Source organism: Canis lupus, chromosome 13 (assembly GCF_048164855.1).
Source record: "Canis lupus baileyi chromosome 13, mCanLup2.hap1, whole genome shotgun sequence".
NCBI lineage: Eukaryota > Metazoa > Chordata > Mammalia > Carnivora > Canidae > Canis > Canis lupus.
In genome coordinates this window covers 56,611,205-56,634,448 of record NC_132850.1, presented here as the reverse complement: position 1 = coordinate 56,634,448, position 23,244 = coordinate 56,611,205, and positions in this window count along the sequence as shown.

Below are 23,244 nucleotides of genomic sequence, written 5' to 3'. Positions count from 1 at the left end.
AACTGTAAAACGTTGAAGGTACTTAGTCTCTTTCAAAACTAAGTTTTCTCATCTGGGAAATGAGCATAAACCTCACCATAAGGTGACGAGATTAAAATTATATGATTTAAAACAGTGATTAAGAATTGGACCAAATGTTTGCTCAAAATTATTTTTTGACTGATTTTTTAAAAAAAGTTGCTAAGCCCATGATTTAATCAACCTAATGGAGCTCCAATGTTGGGTGAAGAATGACCACTTACTAAGATGATAACTTGTTTGGAAAACATTGGTGCATATGCTAGATAAGACTATTTCAAAATAGAAATCCTTTTTATGGAAGGCTAATAATGACATTAATAAACCACTATTCCCTCTTGTAGCACTATCCTAGCTCCCTTCTAACTGTCAGGGATAAATCCCCACACAATGGCAGACTGCCCTGCCTTTTCTTGAGACTAAACAAATCAACCTGGGTGGCAAGTACGTATCAATGTCATTGTTCCTTTGCCCAAGAGGCAGTATGAGCTGAAAATAAATTCATTTTTTCTGCCACTAGAAAACTGAAGCCTCATTTTTTGTTGTTGTTGTTGTTGTTGTTGTTTTTCAAAAAGAATAGGTAGGACAACCTCATTGAATGCCTTAATGGAGAAGTCATGGTGCTGTCTCAACTCTTTCCAGTGTACGTAGAAGCAAAGAAGAGAGATCTCCTCTTGCCCCCAGCCTAATGCCTGGGACCAGTCTCATTCTTGTCAGCCTTGTTTTGAAAAACCAGACCTTATTTCTTCTTTCCCTAAAAATGTTATTAGATAAATTGCTTTAAAAGTTCTTTTCTTGGCTATGTTTCCACCATTCCACTATGTTTCCACCATTTCCGTCCCTGGACTACAAAGCTGTATTCCAATCCAGCTTTTTGAATGAGCCTCTTCCCCCACCCTTCGAAAGATACCTCAGTTTGTTGTGATTATTTTATATTTTTAAAAGATTTTATTTATTTGAGAGAGAGAGAGAGAGAGTGAGTGGAAGCAGAAGAGGCAAATGGAGAGGGAGAAGCAGGCTCCCTCCTGAGAATGGAGACCAATGCAGGGCTTGATGCTTAACTGGCTGAGCCACCTACGCACCACCTCAATTTGCTGTGTTAAAGATTCACATTTATATTGTGTATTATGGTATGCCCATCTCAAGAGTATTAATTGTAGTAAAGTTTCATAGATTAAAATCCAATAAGAAAGGAAGAACATTTGGGGCCTAATTTAGGTTCTATCATTAACTAATTTTCTGATTTTGCATGTACCACTTAGCCCCTGGGAGCCCATCTCTGTTTCTGCAAATGAATATATTACTACCTACTCTAACTGCTCAGAGAATTTGAAAGAACAAAGCATGTTAATAATAGTAAAGCTATTTAGAGATATTATGTAAATACGACTGAACTTTCCACTGCTAATCAGTTATTATGCAGCAGTTTGGAATAGATAGAGACATAAATACAATGTACTGGGCCATATAATTATTACTGCTATCTTTAAAAGATCTTTTCTTACAAAATATTAATCCTATATATGAGCTGCCTATAATTCTCTCAATGTATCCCTTGACCATCTAGATATGTTCATTAGCTATCCTGGGCATATAGAAAATTTTTGTGACTGCATAAATAGAACACACAGAGATTTGTTACAGAGGCTGAAAGTACAGAGTGAAGAAATAGGAGGAGTAGAATAAAGCTAGCACACAGTTTTGTCTGTTATGTACTGCTCACAATCCTATTACCTAGACAGTTTGCCTGTATTGCCTGTAAGCTCAAAAAAGAAAATGGAATTAAAAGGCCTTCCTTAAGAAGAAAATTCAAAATACACAATGTGGACACTGATCTTTTGTTCATTTATTTGACTTTTTGTTCCTGGTTATTATTTTTGTTTTGGACAATGAAAAATTAAATAGGGGCAGATTTAAGGTTCTTTTCCACTCATGACATGTAATGACTATTTTTCCCCAAAAATCTGAAATAAGGAAGTTATAAGAGAGGAAAATAAAAAAATTGCATTTCATTTCCTGCAGATATGACTAGTTCTTTTAATTTCGGCATGCATGCTATCTTTAAGTATCATTCGTTCACACAAACTGGTACAATGGAGCAATCAGGAATTTAATTTATTAATTTTATTGGATCAAATCCCATTCTGTGTACTGATAAAGTCTTTGGAGGATGGTTGAAGGATGGAATTGGCTTTTCTCAGTTATGTGAGGCGTATAGAGACTTAGAAAAGATATTGTTTCCACTTAAAGGAATCAGAGCTTTTTGAGTACAAGTTAGTGGGTATTCAAGAGTGTACCAGACAATGATGAGTAAGCATATCAAAGCATATGTATTTAATACCTATCCCTTTAGCCATGTTGAAAGTACTTCCCTTCCTACAAATTTCCTTCAGCTCTTTTATCATATATTTACTCTTCACATTATAATATTCTGTCTGATAACGTAACTGGAGTTCTATGGAGTATTTGCTAAAACGATACAACTTTCTTTATGAAATATTCACAATAGTTCAAGAGATAAATTGTGAAATAAAAAAAATCCACAAATTCTTCCACTTATAACCAATGTATACCTGAAGGGAGAGGAAGACTAACATATAGATTGAAATGATGTCCACTAGTATCAGATGAGTACATTTATGACTTCATGACATCTCGAAATCATCACAAAAGGCGCACAGCTGATGAGATTTGGCTCTTTGGACTATTATTCGTTCCTTACTATATCTTTATGAATCTTGCTAACAAATAGATTAGAAGTAAGGAGACTATTACAATCTGCAGGCCCAAATCTGGCCTGCCTCTTGTTTTTGTAAATAAAGTTTTATTGAAACACAACAATCCCCATTTACATGTTGGGTGTAGGGGCTTCACTACAGTGGCATGGTTGTAACACAGACCTACAGAGCCTAAAATACTTACTACCTGGCCCTTTACAGGAAAAGCTGCTGATGCCTGAAATAAATGAAATAAAAATCAAACAATGGAACAGCTCACGTCATCTCCCTTCTCTGTGGAAGAAAAATCAATACTGATTCATTCTGTTTATCTGGCTCTGTGTTAATTCTTATTGTTTTTATTAAGTGCGAAAGTTGAGAATAACATTGTGTTGCCAATTTATCTACCTAAACACCTGGGAGTATTTCCTTGAGAGTATTTCCTCTTGAAAATGTTACCAAAGTTGTTAATGGTAACGAACATCTCCCCAAATTTTGTGAATTCCATACAAATTACAGTACTAGTGATTATCCATGGTAGTAATTACTTTTTTAATTATTAAGTAAGGAAATATTGAAATACCTTTACTAACATTTTAAGATTAAATAAACTTAATTTCTTTTAGCTGACTATTTAATCTTTCTAATAATTTTAGTTCTCTGGTAGCCAGATCTGGGAAGTGTAAATCTGCTATAGAGTTGGTCTCAAGTTCTCTTTTTGTATTCGCCCCCATTCCTGTACCTTCCTTAAGAGCACAATGGGAAATATTATTGTTTTTGACAAGATCATGATATGATCAGAATAGTTAATGCCCAATTCTTGGGTCTTTGCTGGCTCCACTAGTTATAGATTCTGCTCTAGAAATAACAACTGTACTGATAAAGTCTTTGGAGGATGGTTGAAGGATGGAATTGGCTTTTCTCAGTTATGTGAGGCGTATAGAGACTTAGAAAAGATATTGTTTCCACTTAAAGGAATCAGAGCTTTTTGAGTACAAGTTGATGGGCCTTTGGGAGTGTACCAGAAAGTGATGAGTAAGCATATCAAGGACATTTAAGTGAATGGCTTTGAAATTGTGCTGAAAATCTGAGTGAAAGTACTCCAGGAGAGACAGGAATTGGAATTGATCCTTACACCAGTAAGGAACTTTCACAGGAAAGCTTTCCAGCACTTTTACAGATCAATACATTCGGCTTTGTCATGGATAATTCTTTAAGGCCCTTAGGATCTAGAGATCCTTGGCTATTTAAAATAGAAAATGCTGGTGTATGTCCTAGGGGGATTATTACCATCCTACAAATTATTCTGAATTCTAAATGAAATCCTGATTTATCAAAAGTATAGCTTTCACGGCAAGGACTGTGATAAAGTAAAAACACTACAAAAGCATGGAGTTGTAGGTTTAGCTTAAGACTGCTGTGTTTGGATAGAAAATAAATTTTAAATAAAGCTTGAGCACTTTTTAGACTTTCTGGCCTCAGAGCAGTCCCGCTTCTGTATTCCCATTTATCACTTCAGTCAAAATCTCACAAATATTTAAGTTTTTAACTCTTGCCAATAATTTAGTCTACGATAATCTCATTGCTAATATGAAAGTAGACAATTATTTTATTGGTGCAAGTTTTTGAAGGAGAGCAGAAGGAGAGGAGACCCTAAAATATGACACTTTGGCCCGAGGATTATTTAGAGCTAGAAGTAATCAAAATCTAGCAGATTTAGGAAGAGCTCTTTACCTCTCCTTAACTGCCTAAATTTACATTGGAAACGGGGTCTGTGCAGGAAGAGAGCTGCTACCACATACATCTTTTACCTAAGAAACTTTCTTAATAACAGGGCAGGCTTTGTTTTTCAGACACCACCTGCCTCTCACCTTTGTGAGTGGCCTTCCCCTCCTTCCTATCTGCAGACCCCCACCCCTTTCTCTGGCTCAGGCCTGGGATGTTATACAAGCCTCAATCGTTGGCTTGCCTTTGGGTCTCATACCTTTATGGGGCTTTCATTCGTACAAAATTAAATGTGTTTTTCTTCCATTAATCTGTCTTACACCAATTTAATTATTAGAACAGCCAAAGGACCTAGAAAGGAAAAAGGGGAAACTCTTCCTCTTCTACATTTTCTTTAACGATGCATTTCATTTATTTGTTTGAAGTGGTCATGCAAATAGGAGTACAAAATTGAAAAGAAATGCTGTGCTATAAAATGTCATTCTCTCCTCCCACTGCTGTGTCCTCCCTTCTATCTTCATAGAAGCACTCACTGTCCCATTTTCTTCTGTGCCTTTCCAGAATAAGTCTGTACAAATGTAAGCATTTACTTATGTATCACCTATCTATCATCTATCATCTATCTATCTATCTATCTATCTATCTATCTATCTATCATCTATCTATCATCTATCTATCATCTATCTATCTATCTATCCATCTATCATCTTTTTATCTTTATTATGATGCAAATAGTACCAGGCTCTTCATACAGGTCAAGATTTAGTTATTTTACTTTGATAATATACATTTGTTTTTTTTTTTTTTTTTTTTTTTTTTTTTATTTTTTTTATTATTTTTTTTTTATTGGTGTTCAATTTACTAACATACAGAATACCCAGTGCCCGTCACCCATTCACTTCCACCCCCCGCCCTCCTCCCCTTCTACCACCCCTAGTTCGTTTCCCAGAGTTAGCAGTCTTTACGTTTTGTCTCCCTTTCTGATATTTCCCACACATTTCTTCTCCCTTCCCTTATTTTCCCTTTCACTATTATTTATATTCCCCAAATGAATGAGAACATATAATGTTTGTCCTTCTCTGACTGACTTACTTCACTCAGCATAATACCCTCCAGTTCCATACATTTGAAATGGTTTCCTATCAGCTCTTCATTATTTTTAGCAGCTTAGTAATATTCCACGAGATGAGTGAACTGTGTTTTTAACCAGCTCCCATACCAAAATTTTATCTAATTTTCTGGCTTTCTGTTTTACTTTTTGTGTGTCTGTGCCTATGCCAGTATGTGTGTGGTGAATGTGTATGAGTGTGTGTTGGGGGCTCACACACAGAAGCCACGTAACTCAGCTCACTCGTACTACTCTGTTGGACTATGTGAGTATCCTCTGTTGCTCCATTTTTACCTTTGCCTTTGTCCTTGGTCACCGAATACATTTCTTAACTTCTCTACAACAGGCATTGCTCTAAGGTGTGGTATTTTCTTGGATATAGTTTTGTAAACTACAAACTATTGGTTAGCATGTGTGTATTTAAAAATCATATTGATGGTATTGTGTTATTGATCCATTCTTTACTTTATGGTCATTACTTCTAAATTGCTGCATGATATTTTTAAACATGTTTGTTATTTTTTTCCAAATCTATTTCCCAGCAGTTGACACATAGGATGCTTCTGGTTTTCACAATCACAAATAATTCTATAATAAACATATGCATACAAATTCCACAATGGATCTATACGTGAATGTTTCTACCTCCAATGCTGCTGGGCATTGCAGCAGTGCTGGGCCATCCTGGTGGTTGCTGTGTACTACAAGTTTTCTACACATTAGCTGTGCCAGGTTATGCTTCCATCTGAAATATACAGGATTCCTATTTTCTCGCGTCCTCGTCAACATTTGGTATCACATAGCTTTCTAATTATTTTAATCATTGGATATAAGGTAATAAATCATTATTTACCTTTGTATTTCTCTGATGATTAGGGAGATTTGAAATATATGGTTTTCAATCTGTAAAGTTTCACTTCTTATTCACATATAATTCTATGTGTTATCACCTGAGAGAGAGAGTCCAGTGTTTTCCAATTCTGTAAGAGACTCTTATATTCTAGATAACATTGTCTTGGTTTTTTTCTTTGCCATATCTTCACCTGGTGTTCTCTTGAAACTTTAAAAAGCAAAACACCTTAATTTTGATGTGTTCATCAATATGTCACCTTATGCCAGATGCTTTCTGATGCCCCGTTTAAAATTAACTTTAGAGTCTTACATTTCACATTTTCATACACTGAACACATCAAAATTTCATTTGCAGAAGTTTATTTTTCTCCATGAAGTTCTTAATTTTTCCACTGTTTCTTAAATAATTATTCTTTTGCTCACTTCTTTGAGGTTCCACATGAAACCATGTTGCTCTATCTAGCTATGTCAGTTTTTAAGGGTCCCTTTTTCCATTTCCTAATTTGGCTGCTTGTTCTCACAGCACGCAGCTTTTATTTTAAGTCTATGTTGTACATCTTACAATCCAGTTACATGTTTTTCCTTTTCCCTTTAATATAAGCAGAGCCTGCATATGGTTTTTACTTGTCTTTGTCTCTTTTCTTCAACGATTTTGCCAGAGGTTTATCAATTGTGTTAATTAAAAACAAACAAACAAACAAAAAAAAAAAAAACAAAAAAAAACACAAGCTTTTGGTTTCACTCACTTGTTTTCTTTTTTTCTTATTTTAGTCTGTTTTCAATGTAATTGATTTTTGCTCTGCTCTTTATTATTTCCTCCCTCTGCTTGCATTGGGTTTAATTTGCTTTTCTTCTACTAGTTTCTTTCTTTCTTTTTTTTTTTTTTAAAGATTTATTTATTCATTTGAGAAAGAGAGAGAGAAAGTGAGCAGGAGCAGGGGCAGGGACATAGAGAGGAAGAGAGAATCCCAGGCAGATTCCCCACTGAGCACAACTCCAACTCGGGGCTCAAACCATGAGATCATGCCCCCCCCCCCCCCAGTCAAAACCAAGAGTTGCATGTGCAATGACTCAGCCACTCAAGAGCTCCTTTCCCCCCTAGTTTCTTAAGGTAGAAACTTAGATCATTGATTTGGGACCTTCTTCTGTCCCATCATAACAATTTAATGCTTAAAGAACTGTTTTTCAGTGGATTCTTCAGGCAATCATTTGTGTGTCTGAAAAAGCATTTAACCTTTTTTGAGAAATGTTTTCTCTAGGTATAGATAAGGGATGATGGATTTTCAGATTTTCTTCCAGAATATAATGATGCTACTTGTTATCTTCTCACTTATGTGTTTTCTAATGAAAAGACTGCTCTAATTATTGGTTTTGCTCCTTTGTATGTGATGGGTCTTTTTTCTTTTTTTTCCCCTCTAGCTCCCTTCAAGATTTTCTTTTTATCTTTTTTTCAGCAGTGTGAATGTGATATGTCTGTGTGTATATATATATTTTAATACTGCCTTGGGTTCTTTTAGTCTCTTGAATTTCAATTTTGATGTCGTTCATTATTTTTGGACAATTTATGGTCTTTATCTTTTCAAATATTTCTTCTGTCTTGTGATCTCTCTGTTCTCCTTCTGGGACTCCAAATACAAATATTTAGATGATCTGATATTTTCCCACAGCTCTTTGATGCTCTGTTCTGTTTGCTTTCATTCTTTTTTTCCCCCTTGTGTTTTGGTGATTTCTCCTGACCTATCTTCAAGTTCACAGATTCTTTCCTCAACCAGGACAGGTCTACTGCTGAGCCTGCTGCAGGAATTCCTCAGCAGATCTTTACTCATGCCCCGAGTTTGACAAGTACAGTTTTCTTGCCCTATGGCATTTGCTTCTCAGAAAATAAGGAAGAGTAATGTGATTTTTGCCTTTCCAGCAATGGCGGTGAATCCCCTCTTCCGTGTCTACCAGCAGCAGCAGTTCTCTTAGGCTGTCCCCCTCTTTCACTTGCTACCCATTGGAAGTTTCCAAAAAAAGAGTTCGTGAGTAAATGCAAATTCCTTTTGTGTCTGGGACTATCAGCAGTTTTATACTGTTATGTTAGCCCATTCTCAGTCTTTGGCAATATAGTATAATTTCAGATGATCCTGCCTTCTTTCTATGTTCTACCGAAGACGAGATGGTTCATATTGCACTTTCTCTGATGGATGCCTGCACCTTTTTGCATTTCCAGGTTATCTGGTGTTACTCTGTGACATCAATTTTTTGATAGTTTGAGAAAGTTTATGATTTTGTATGATTTTATCTGGCTTTTTCTTGTTGAGGGGAAGCCTTCTTTTTAGCTCTCCATTGCCTAGGTGTAAGGAAAGCTCTCTTACTGATTTTTTTTTTTAAGATTTTAATTTTTAGAATGGTTTTAGATTTATAGCAAAACTGAGAGGGGAAGACACAGAGATTTACCATATTCTCCTTACCTCCACACATGCATAGCCTTCCTCATTATCAGTAACCCCTGCCAGAGTATTGCATTTGTTACGATTATTAAACCTACACTGATACATCATTATCACTGAGTTCATAGTTTACATTATTGTTCACTCCTGTTCTTATATACTCTATGGATTTGAACAAATATATAATAAAATGTACTCATCATTATAACATTATACAATTTCTGTTGTCCTAAACATTTCTGTGCTCCACTTATTCATCTATCCCTCTCATTCTAACCCCTAACAACCACTGATCTTTTTACTGTCTCCACAGTTTTGCCTTTTCTAGAACAATATAATTGAAACCATTGCCTTTTCAGATTGGCTTTTTTCACTTAGTAATATATATTTAAGTTCCTTCCATATCTTTTCATGGTTTGATAAATAAATTTTTTAGCACTGAAAATATTCCATTATCTGAGGTACCACAGTTTAATATTCATTCACCAACTGAAGGATATCTTTGTTGCCTCCAAATTTTTGGCCATGACGAATAAAGCTGCTATAAACATCCATGTATATTGTCCGTGGATATAAATTTTTAACTTCTTTGGGTAAGTACCAAGGAGCATGATTGTTAGATATTATAGTAATAATTATGTTTAGTTTTCTAAAACACACACACACACACACACACACACACTCACAACTGCCAAAGTATCTTCCAAACTAGTAGTATGTACTATTTTGCATTCTTATCAGCAATGAATGGACATTCCTGTTGTTTCACATCCTTCCCAGCATTTGGTGTTGTTAGTATTCAAGATTTTGGATATTCTAACAGAGGTATAGTAGTATCTCATTCTCATTTTAATTTGCATTTCTATAGGATATGAGACGTCTGTCTTTTCAAATACTTATTTGCTATCAACATACCTTTTTTTGTGAGGTGTCTGTTAAGGGCTTTAGTTCAATTCTTAATAGGGTTGTTTGTTTCCTTATTGTTGAGGTCTTTGTATATTTTGAATAATAGTCCTTTATCAGAAAATATTTTGCAAATATTTTCTTTCATTTTGTGGCTTGTCTTCTCATTCTTTTGATGTTTCATTCACAGTAGTTTTTAAATATAATGGAATTCAGCTTATCAAATATTTCTTCATGGATTATGCCTTTGGTGTTATATTCTTATTGTTTTATTATGAAATTTAAAGTCAGTGTGTTTAGTTCCAAATATAAATCAATATTGTGTTTTTGTTGTAATTTAAAAAAGTAAGTTAATTGAAGAGAATATTCTTATGTGAAATCTTCCTGTTCAATGATAAGTTGTGCCATATAATTGTTCAACCTTTTTTTGCATCCTCCAGTAGGATTTAAATTGTTTTTTATGTACATTGTACATGCTTTTTCAATTTATTTCTAGATATTTTATTAATTTTGTGTTATTTTAAATGGATACATCTTCTAACTGGCAGTTATTTGTTGATGTGAAAATCATTGGTTTCTGTATATTTAATTTTACACTAAACTTCAATAAATCTTCTTACTACTTGCAGTTTTTTTTAGCTGATTCTTTTATTTTTTTCCCCAGAAAACAAAGATGTAATCTAAACTTAATGATAATAAATTTTCAATGATAGGACTTTAATAATTTAATAATTTTAAAAGTAAATAATAAAATTAATAATTTTAATGATAAGATTTTTGATTTTTATGTTTTTTCTTGATCTAATTGCATGAATATAGTCAAAACAATGTTAATTATAATGATGGTAAAGAACATACATAAAGAACATATTTGTTTTATTCTTGATTTTAATTAAAATGCTTTTAATGTTTCCCAGTTAAGCATGATTTAACTAACTGAAATGTCTTATGTTACTGGGAATGCTACTAATTATGTTAGTTTTTTGTTATATGACTTTTCATTATGTATGGAAATTATGATTTTTCTTCATTGATTCCTTAATTAATATGCAAATTTACATAGACATACTAACATGTAACCTTCCCTGCATTTTTAGAATAAATAACACTTCTTGTATTATTATTTTAATGTGCCCTTGGACTCTGTTCATTATTTTTTTTCACTCATAATCATTAAATAAAATTGATTTCTACTTTGTTTTGCTTTTCTACTATTGTTTTTGGGTTCTGGATCCATATTCTGATGACTTTCTAAAGAGCATTTGAGTTCTTCCCATTCTTTTTCTTTGTATTTTTGAACAGTATGCATTTCACTATAGTTATTTTTTCCTTAAAGGTTTGGTAGAAATCCCTGTGAAACTATTTGAACATTTAATCTTTGGAAACAATAGCTTTATAAGTGTCATCTTCTAGAGTAATTGGTATACTGTTTGGGGGTTTAATTTTAACGTACCTGTTCCCAGAAAATAATTTATTTCATACAAGTTCTTATTGTCATTGAGCAGAGTAATGAGCAAAACATTCTTTTGTAATTCTTTCTGTGTCTTTGCTATTTATGGTTGTTTCCACGAAAACACTTCAGTATTTTGTATTTGTGCTTTTACTCTTTTGTCCTCAATGAGATTATTAATGGTTTATCTATTTTTTTATTTTACAGAAAATAATTCTTGGATTTATTTTTTATTCTATTAGTTTAATGATTTTTAATCTATTAAAGTCTGTTTGTTTTTTTTAAAGATGTATTTATTTATTTAAGAGAGAGATAGAGAGATAGAGAGAGAGAGAGAGAGAGAGACTGCATGTGAATTGGAAGACAGGCAGAGGGAGAGAGTCTTCAAGCATACTCCCTGCTGAGTGTGGAGCCTGACACAGGGCTCAGTCCCATGACTCATGAGATCATGACCTGAGCTGAAACCAAGAGTTAGTCACTTAATAGACAGAACCACCCAGGTGCTCCTTAAAATCTGTTTATACTTAATTTCTTCTATTTATCTTTTCATAGATTTGTTTTTTTATGACCTCTCAAGATAAATGTTTTATTTTTTATTTTTTTTATTTTTTTTTTAATTTTTTATTTATTTATGATAGGCACACAGTGAGAGAGAGAGAGAGAGGCAGAGACACAGGCAGAGGGAGAAGCAGGCTCCATGCACCGGAAGCCCGACGTGGGATTCGATCCCGGGCCTCCAGGATCGCGCCCTGGGCCAAAGGCAGGCGCCAAACCGCTGCGCCACCCAGGGATCCCAGATAAATGTTTTATTAATTCATTTTACTATTTTATTAATTTTACTATTTTATGTATTAATATGATATTTGAAACTATAGACTTTCCTGACAATGCTTCAGTTCTCTTATCTATGTTTGTTCAAAGTTGCTACTCCGGTGTGAACTTGAATTTTTTCCAGAAGTTATTTCCTTATGCCAAATACACTTTTAATATTTGATTTTACTGGGTCAAGTTAGCCTTAAAGTGTGTTAGTTACTTTGGAGTGGCTCTGTTTGATTACTAAATAAAAATATATCTATATAACATGATAGGGTACTGAGTACATACATAGGAAATATATTTTTCCTCATCCGAAATAATTAAGCATTCCTAGTGCATGGATTAGCAATAATAAAAAATGAATAAATAAAGGTTCTAAGCTTGAATCATGTTCTCTTTTACTTAACTGGTTTGCATATCCCAGACTGAGGATAATGACTTCTATTCTAACCAACCTCTTAGAAATTTGAAAAATACAACTGGCTTGCTCCTGTTCCAGCTTACATGTAACCACAGGCTTCAGAATGACGTATCTTGCTGTGGTATAACAAAGGACTTTTTAGTGCCTGAAGGCTGTGTATGTCTATGGATGGATTCATAAAAAGTAGTTAAATTGAGTTTTATGGGACTTTTGAGAATAAGCCCTTTTATCATGGTATACAGTTACTTCATTCACCTTGGTGATGGCCTGAGGACCTGGAGATGGGATCTTAACGTTTTTTTCTCCCCCATAAAATTAGTTGGGAAGCTTATTTTCCGATTTGGTTATGTATAGGTTTGACACTAGGACAGAAAGCCAGAGGGATACAGGTCTAAATAAAAACTCTTTGAGTGAAAGTTATTGTACTGGCATTTCTACTTTCAGTTTCATTGAGAGTATGGCAGGATTCTGTTGATCTATTCTTTCTCACCTTTTCCCACATTCCCCTTTTTGTCCATGCCTGACCCCAGTGTGAGAAGCTACATAGTAATAATGATTAACAATGCTAGAGCTAATGTATCGAGTTATTTATTCTTTTCTGGTATTGGTTTAGGTGTTTTTGTGTTTATAAATCACTTCATATTCACAACAAACCCATGAAGTAGGTGTTATTATTGTGGTAAGCATCCCAAAGTTGTTCAGTTCCTAATCTCCAGAATATTTGAATATGTTATATTACATATTAAATTACATGGCAAGCACAATGATTTTACATGGAATTAAGGATCTTAATCATCTCTTAAAATAAAGAGATCATAAAAAGATATGGAGTTCATCCTGGAATATCTAGGTGGGTCCAATGTAATCATAAACATTCTTATGTGAAGAATGTGGAAGAGGGAGACAGAAGGTCAGAGTCAGAGAGAGATTAAAGATGCTCTGTTGCTGTGAGGAGAGAGGAAGAGGTACAAGCCAAGGAAGATAGGCAGCTTCTAGAAGCTGTTAAATCAAGTAAACATATTTTCCTCTCCAGCCTCAGGAAGGACACTTCCTGACAGCTTAATTTTAGCCCAGTGAGATCCATTTTGGACTTCTGAACTCCTGAACTGTATAGTAATACATTTGTGTTGTGATAAGCCACAGAGCTCATGGTGATTTGTTCCAGAAACAATGGGAAACTAATGCAATTATCATACTTATTTGGCAATGATGGGATAAGAAACAGAGGTTAGGTAACTATATTACTGTTTTTGTAAAGCCAGGTGTCCTATCAGTTACCAATAGTAAATTTACCCTGTGTTATAGTGCACAATTTTATGAGTTTTGATAAATATAGTCATGAAACCAAAAACAAAATGAAGATATGTTTCCAACACCTTAGTAAGTTCTTATACCTCCTTTGTATTTAGAATTTCTCTCAATCCCAAGTGCCTGGAAACTGACCTACTTTTTTGTTCCTATGATTTTTGCCTTTTGCAGATTGAGATATAGATAAAATGATAGTTGTGTGAATAGCTTGGCAATTCATTTCCACAAAAAATGTATAAAGCTGGACCAAATTGTCAAAAACAATCATATAAGGACACAGAAAATTGACCAAAAGCAGATAACAATTTGAGAAGTATTAATTCCTAAAAACCTGTGAGAGTTTTGGGTAACAATGTCAGGAGTCTCTGGCCATTTCCCTGAGACTGTTCACACCCCCAGTCCCTTTGAACAAGAGTCACAAATTGTGACTGGGTGCAAGAACCTGGGGCTTTGCTACCAAAGAGGACAGACTGTCCCAGTTGAGGGTAAGAGGCAAAAACCTCATGCTTTGCTGGTTAGCAGTGGTGATGGAGTCAACTAGGAATGGGCAGGAAAATCTTCTAGCCAGACATTTCATGGGAAGATAAGGAAGCCCCAGAAATGCTGAGATAAGCTTTTCATGTGCCTATTGGCTGACTAGAAATTTATGCATGTGAACAAGAGGTCAATCAGGGCCCAGGAGAAAAGAAGAGGAAGAGGGAGAAGAAGAAGAAAAGAAAAGAAGAAGAAGAAGAAGAAGAAGAAGAAGAAGAAGAAGAAGAAGAAGAAGGAGGAGGAGAAAAAAAGAAGAAGAAGAAGAGGGAGAGGGAGAGGAAGAGGAAGAAAAAGAAGGAGAGAAGGAGAAGATGAGGAAGCGGAAGAAGAGAGCTTAGGAATACATAAAAACAGGCTGTCACATCGAGTGCATTTCTCAAACCACATACACATAAAGATGAAAATTACATGGTCAAGGTGTTGGAGCAAAACCTCTGTCTAAAGCATTAGCTACCCTCCCTTCCTAGGAGGCAACACCTAGGAAGCCAGGCTAAAAAAAATCAACATAAGAATGAAAAACCTGAGCAGAGACATCAGTGGCTCAGGAGCAAATAGTTTTTAAAAGTCTAATAAGCCTCAGAAAAAAAAAAAAAAAAAAAAAGAACCCAGAGGTGTTATGATAGATAATCTAAAATGAACACTTTCAAAAAGAAAAAAAAAGCATACAAAGAAATAATAAAGTGTGACTCATACTTAGTTATAGAAGCAGAAGCTTTCAATAAAAACTGTATGGGTTCATCTGCTTGATTTAACAGCCTTTATAAATATATTCACAGACGTAAAGGAAATGCTGTTCAAAAAATAAAAGTAAATTAGGATGACAATAAGTAAATAAGGAATATTAGTAAAGAAATGTAAGCTGTATAAAAGGAAATAAATTCTAAAGTAGAAAGTTAACAAGAACTAGAATGAGAGGACCAACAACAGATTTGAGATGATAGAAGAAAGAATTACCAAGAATGTAGGAATCACCTTGAATTCTAACTATCCCCTATCTCCAACTAGTAGATACAGGAACAAAAAAAAAAAAATTTGAAGAAATAACATTTGGCTAAAAATATGCCAAATTTGATGAAAAATATGATGCCCCAGATCTCAGAAACTCAATGAACCCCAAGAAAGATAAACATAAAAGGAACAGCACCTATACACATTGTCAAACTGTGAAAGACAAAGACATAAAAGAAAACTTAAAAGCAGCAAAACAAAAAATGATTTGCAACAATATGATTAGTAACTGATTTCTTAATTGGAAACAGTGGAGATGAAAAGGGAGTGTGGAATGAACTATGCAAAATATTGATGAGGAAAAAGAAAATCAATGATGAATTAAATATTATATACAGTGTATGTATGTGCATGTCTGTTATTCCAAAAAAAAAAAGGCAGTAAAAGAGGAATGTGAAAGATATGATATAGGAAAACCCCCAGCAATCTAACCCTAACAGTAATTGTATTAATGTAAATAGACTAAACTGTAATCAAAGGTGGTATTTGCCAAACTGAATAAAAAAGTAAGACTCATCCCTATGCTTTCTGCAAGAGAAATACTTTACTATATCCAAAGAAATAAATAGTTGAGGTGAAAGATGGAAAAAGCAACATTCCATTCAAACAGTAACTCTAAATAACCTGAAGTAGTTATATTAATATAGAGTTTAAGATAAGAAATATTATTAGAGACAGAAACAGATTTTTCCAATAAACTGTTAATATACTAAAAAGAGTTAGCAGCTGCACCTAAATAAATGTACTTAAAGAGTCCCTAAATAAATTAAGCAAAATCTTACATAATTATAACAGAAATAGACAATTCAATAATTATAGTTGGAGATTTCAGTACTTTACTCACAATAATTGACGAGGCAACTAGAAAAAAAAAGCAGTAAGATTAGAGAATATTTGAAGGACCCCATCACCAACTTGACATATTGAGAACTTTTCACCTGACAATAGCAGAATGCACCTATTCTTCAGTGCACATGACCCATTGTCCAAGATTGATATCATGCTAGGACATAAAATAAGTTTCAGTAACTTCAAATGGATTAAAATCATACCAACCGTATTCTCCAACCACAACAGAATTAAATTGGAAATGAACAACAGAAAGAAGTCTGTGGTTAGAGGAAACTTTGTAACTTTAAGCACTTCCAGTGGAAAGGAAGAAAGATAAAAATCAATAATCTCAGCTTCCACCTTAAGAAACTAGGAAAACAAGAACACCAAATCCAGTGCCAATAAGAGGAAGATGGAAATAATAAAATCGGAGTGGAAATCAATGAAAGAAAACCGTTAGCGAAAAATCAATGAAACTAAAAGTTCTTTGTAAAGAGCAACACAGTCAATAGGTATTTTGCTAGACTAACAAAAATAAAAGAGGGAGAGATAGAAGCTAGAGCAGAACAACAACATTAGATGTTGACCTTGATCTTACCTCTGTCAGGTATTATTGCAGATAGTGGGACTCCCAAGATAAATTTGGAAATCCAAAATTGGAAGCCACTAGTGTCTCACGTTTTATTTGGAATACCAGGTCATGTTAGTCAAACAGATATTTCCTATAACATAATGACATGGGAACAGTAGACAGAGAGGGCCTGCCATACTCCATAGACTCCTGCAATGCCAAGAAATTTTAGAAGAGCACCCAAATGTTCTCCGTGCTCCTTAAGAAGGGTTTGGAACCTAGCTAAGAAACAGCAAGAAGATTCTCCAATTTGCTCAAGGACACAAGAAGAATGTTTTTCCTTTGAGAAGTTGAGTTTCTTCATTGTCAGATAGTGTTAATCACTATCTACTTACACTTAAATCTACAAAGCAATAAGGTTGTTTTGATACTTAAATGATACACAGAATGTGAAAGGTGCTTCATAAATGTTCATAAGCACTGTAAAATATTATTTATCTATTAATTGTTGCTCATTTGTAGTGAGTCTTTTTGCAATTTTCCTACTTAATTTTCCTCTAGTTTGTAAATTTTTGAAAGCTTTTCAAACTATTCCAGAAATTTGCCATTTTATATATATATATATATATATATATATATATATATATATATTTTTTTTTTTTTTTTTTTTTTTTTTTTGGAAAAGAAAAGGAAGAAGCGAAAATCTTGTTCACATTAAGTCCTGCAAAATTTTATTCTCTCATAAATTTCTGCTGGAGATAATACATGAGATTAAGTCCATCCTTTTCTGAAGATTTTACATCGATCTTTCCACAGTTACACTGATAGACTAACTGTTCTTTTCCTCTTCAAAACCTGCATTCAGAAAATTCATACTAAAATACAAATGTGTGCAAATGGCTTTAAGTGAGGGCTCCACTAGAAGTGTGGCTAGGATGGGGAGAGAGATAGGTCTTATAAGAGATCAAAGTTTTGCACGTACTTTATCCGATCCCCAAATATTCTGATTTAGTAAGTCTGGTGGGACATTTGTACTTTTAAATAGAGTATTTTAAAACACTGAAGGACACTTCTCCTTATAACCTCTGGTCTGAGAGATAAAGCATTCTGGAATGTCAATGGTTGGTTAGCATATATGCAGGGTTAAGAAGGGCATTCTGATTTACTGGGCATCCTTGGATCACATCACGTTGATAACAGCTTAGTGCCCTAATAGCAGTCAGTACATAGAACCCTCTCTGATATCCGATGGGCACTGACATGACACTTGGAGATTGTCACCGGTGCTTTCTTGAGAAATAGAAACACAGTGCACCAAGTATTTTACTGTATATTCTTTGTCCCTCATCTATAGAATTATTTATCTTGGTGAAATTGTTAATGGCCAGTCAACTTTTAATGAAATACAACTCAGGGTAAGCTATATTTCCATCACTCAATGAATCATGCTTTAATTAATACTGCGTGTTACTTCATCCTCAGGGGTTAGATTTCACCATTATATGATTGAATTACTTAGGCATTCATGTTTATAACAATCTTGTGTCCTTCTGACACAAAATAAACATTTTGTTTCTGAACAAATTATTAGAAAAGGCAGTATTTTACTTACTGTAATTATACTTAAGATGCATATTTGTGTAATAGGCAAGCACTTATATTAAAATAGCTTAACTTCCAATACTATGTGAAGCCATGTCTTAGAGTGACCATATAAGTTATATGTACTTTTGCCATATAGATTAGCAGCCAGATATGTCGTATTTTCATAGTCTTTTGTTGATGTAAAATTCATATGACACTGGAAGGCCTTGACCCTCAACAGCTAGTTCTCTCAGCCATGTGGATAGTGGAATTTCAAAGTATATAAAATCTATTAAATAAGAATATTTGGTTTTATAAATAAATGCAGTCATGTCAGTTAGTTCATATGGTGCATGTTTACTAACTGGCCTCTAAATGCCAGGCACTGTTCCAGACATTTTCATATCCATTATTTCAATATGTTTTTTTCAGAGATGTAACTTAGTTGATTAACAAATAATATTAATAATATTAATATTCCTCTCTCTGGAAGGAATGCAACATGGCGTCATAATGCTTAAGTCAAAGGAAATAGTTTCAAAAGTTACTGTTTTAAAATGAAACAGGCCTTGTCACATTCCTTTTCTGAAATATCACCAAAAACTTTTTGTTGTTGGTTTGAGAAGCAGTGAGGAAAGGAGGTGAAGGGAGGACAGAATTACTCTAGTTTCTTATTATAGACTTTCTATTCTGTGCTATATGATGCCAACAGAAATAACTTAAAATATCCCAAGTCCCTTAGAAGGTTGAGAGGTACAGTTTTGCAATGTTGTGAGGAAATCAGGTCTCATTCCAAGTCTCAGTTGCCTGGAATGCAGAAGTATTGGGTTACTTTTAAGTTCTCCCCCCTTCTAATGCTCTTTACTACAAGTATCCTGAGACCATGTCACGGATGGGGCACAAGGATGGGTATTCTTTTAAAGTCCCTCATAAGGTATCTGGGCTGCCTTTGGTATCAAGGTATTTGGGAAAAAATTTCATCTGAATAGTTTTTTTTTTAAACTTATGTGAGAACAGGGACAAAATAATACATAATATGTCAAAACTTTGGAAAGTCTTGTTTTCTTCTTCCTCAGAGCCAAAACCTCAGAGTATCAGTGTAAAACTTCCACTCGAATACCAAGGCCCTTGGAGGAGTTGATTCACTGAACACTGAGAGAGGAAGCTCTTTCCCAAGAGATGGCGTGGGAGCCAGGGCTGAGAAAGTTGGGACTCAACTCTTAGGTCTGTTCTTACTCACTCTTCTGAGATTAAAAAAAAAAAAAAAAGAAAAAAGAAAAAGGCAATTTAGATATTAAAGGGGGAGAAAAATCCAAACTTTTTTATTGCCTTGTGTATTATAAAATCAAAGATCTAACATAAGAAACTTAATAGATCACTTGGTCCAAAACCTACTTAGAGATTAAAGTATTTTACTTTTTTGTTGTTGTTGTTTAATCTCTGATAATTTAACGGAGTTCCCAAGAGATTAACTAAATTAATCCAAATTACATATCTGGCTGACTGCATTCTAATTCTTTAGAATTAAAAAGCTTTTTTTTTTTTTCTTTAGATTTTGACAACTGTATAACAGAACTTTCTAGCATGGCATCCGTTTCCTCTGCCATTCTCAGCTTCTTGCTGAAACTGGGGTTTCACCTCCTTTTCTGAAACAGCAAAGTGTTGGACTTTCTCAGTTTTCCTTCTCTCATTGTCCTTGGAATAAATGATCCATGGTCTTTAGACAGCAAACACCAAACTCTCTCTCACATTTTGGTCTAGGCTAGATTATTTTAAAATTTAAGATGAGATTGATACTAACATCCAGAGTGTCTGTTATTCCCACGCTGGATTGCTTTTGTGTACAAAAGCATATTTATGTGATTTGATATGTTATTTTTTTAAAAACATCAACTCGTTAATCAGCAGATTGGCCTATATGTTGACCGAGAGCTGGTCTAATTAGACCTGAATAAAAATTTCTTCAAACACTGATTGAAGGGACAGAATTTATCTAGACACAAAAGAATTCAGTAATGGCACTTATTCAAATAATTCAGGGCATTTAATGTCTATCATGAATCTCGATCTATTCCGTGATTAGATACAAGTGGCAGTAACACTGAAAAAGTTTAACATTAATATTCTTAAATCTTAACTTACCTCTAATTGTATCTACGAAGGTAAATTAGTCCTGATGCATTAAAATAAATGTTTAAAACAACTGTCAAAGTATATTGGAAATAAAAGTAAAACTTTTCCCCAAGTTTACATCTTTAATAATAGATATGTCTTTCACCAGGTCTATTTTTAAAATTCTTTTTGTCTTTTTTTCCTCATTTTGATTTATCTATGACTTAATAAAACCAACTTTAATAAAAACAAAAACAGAACAAGAACCATTGATTGGTCTATCAGTATCTTTGGAAAACTTCAGGATCTTTATCAAAAGTCATTTTAGGTAGAAACAAATTTATTCCTTTCGTGTCTTATTAATTTTTAATAAAGTCATTCTTTTAGGCCCTCAGATATATTCAGAAAGTAAATAATTTTGGGAAAATAATGATTTTGAAAGAGGCTTAATATAATCAGAGCTGACATCAAGCAAGGTCTCAAATAAAATTACTTTTTGGGACACCTGGGTGTCCCGGCGGTGGAGGGTCTGCCTTTGGCTCGGGGTGTGATCCTGGGGTCCAGGGATCAAGTCCCACAACAGGCTCCCTGTGAGGAGCCTGCTTCTACTGCTGCTTATGTCTCTGCATCTCTCTGTGTGTCTCTCATGAATAAATAAATACAAATCTTAAAAAAAAAAGATTATTTCTTCCGGGGAAGGGATAAAAATAACAAAACTTGCTTACTTAGTTGATGCCATCAGAAAAAGGACCCAGTTTCTCTCATTTAAAACAAAAAAGGCACAGCAAAGGTAAATAGTAATATTATAAGTGGAGGCTTTCCAGATACTACTGGCTCAAATTAAATGTCTGGGTGTTTCTATTGAAGTATCTTTGTGTTGAATTGTATAAGTAATTGCCTACTCTGTTTGTTTAAACTGAAATCTTTAATAAGTAATAATTTTAAAGGCAGTAATTTATCTGTTTCTCCCCCCTATACTTCAGATATATAATGAACAATTATCTGTTGTTCCCCTGAGGTACAACTGTCTCTTTAAATGAAAAATACAGTCTTGAAATCTGAGATTATAATATGAGAAGTCAATCTATTAGTAAATTATTTCCTGGCTTCCAGTTAGACTGTCATGAAAACAATTTATTAATGCAGAACATTGCTTGAATTGCCACAACAATCCATGGATATCAGTTGTTCAACATTTGAAGTGTAGGCATATGATAGACATTTAAAAGGATTCTTTTGATTAATTACCTATGTGACATCACAAGATAGTAAATAAAATGCACTAATGAAAACTCAATAAAGAAGGGTTAACAGTAGGAAACAATAGTCTTGGCTCAAGAAAATTTAGGAAACAACCTTCCTCTTTATTTATTTACTTATTGTTAGAAAAGATTTGATTTATTTATTTATTTATTTATTTATTTATTTATTTATTTATTCACACACGGAGAGAGAGGCAGAGACACAGGCAGAGGGAGAAGCAGGCTCCCTGTGGGGAGACCGATGTGGACTCGATCCTGAGACCCTGGGATCATGACCTGGGCTGAAGGCAGATGCTCAACCACCGACCCACCCAGGCATCCCCAAAACAACCCTTTTAAAAGACATTTTTCAGACTATTCTTTTGAAATTACTGTGTTTGTGAGGTATTGAAAAGTAGAGGAATACTCTGAGGACTCTTCACGCTTACTGTTTGGTATGTTGAAATAAATTCCTCTTTGTGTTTCAGTAAGCTAAAGATAATATTTGTTGCCAAGTTTCACATGCACATGAACTAAGGTTGGTTTCCTTAAACCAAGCAAGTTTCTTAGAGAGAGTTCGAATTCTACTGCATACAAGTGTATATTATGACTAGAAATTGGTTGACGTCGGCCTCTCCCAGAATTCAAATCCCAACTTGAATATCTAATACACTTTGATGAGAAATGGATCAGACTCCTTGGGTTGTGCTGACCCCAGAGATGCAATCTCTGAAAAATTAATTTCTTGAGCTTTTCATGCCACTCGAGGAAGGCGGTGACATATCCCAGAGGAGAAAACAGCTCAAAGTGTACCAACTTTTAGAACTTTAGATCAATAACACTTTTTCAACTACTTTATATGTATTCACGTCAGAAAGGACGGCGCCAGGTATGCTATATAAGAAGCAACCACAGTATCTGAATAACTCAAAACATCAAGGGTTTACTTTTCTGCTCACTCTATGTGTATTTGAAGGATTAGCTTTGGGCTACAGCCCACATCATCTTCACTCAGGAATGCTTACAAATGACAAGTCAGCCCTTTACCCATAGCACTTGTATGCTTGATCTGTGAGGTCGAAGTTTGTGGTTGGAGATGGATTTCATGCCCTGTGGTGTTTACAGCGTATATAATGGTTGTGTTTTCACAGGGCTATGAAAGTGCACATTAAACCCGAGCGCCTTTACCTTAGATGAGTGCTTTTGGCCCCTCTGTAAACTACACTATTAAATCCAGTTGTATACAGTGAACAGCAGACTCAACAGAATCCCCACAACACAGCTAGGATAGTGCTGTGGTTACAATTGTGTGATTTAAAATTATTATTATTGTCTCATCTTAAATTTGTACATTCTGGATAAAATGTGAATGTGTCCCAAATATGCTATGAATGTTTCCTGTATAATACATGACTGTTTCTGAGAAGAAACTCTAAATAGTAAAGAGGTTGCTCTGTTGAAGATACCAGATAATGGTTTAACTGGACAAGCTTAAGATTAGCATAGAGAACAATCCTTTGTTATATTTAGTGATTCACTGAGAATGAGAGGATATTATATAGTCAGATTATAACATGCCTTTTTTTTTTTTTTTTTTTTTTTTTTTTAGATTA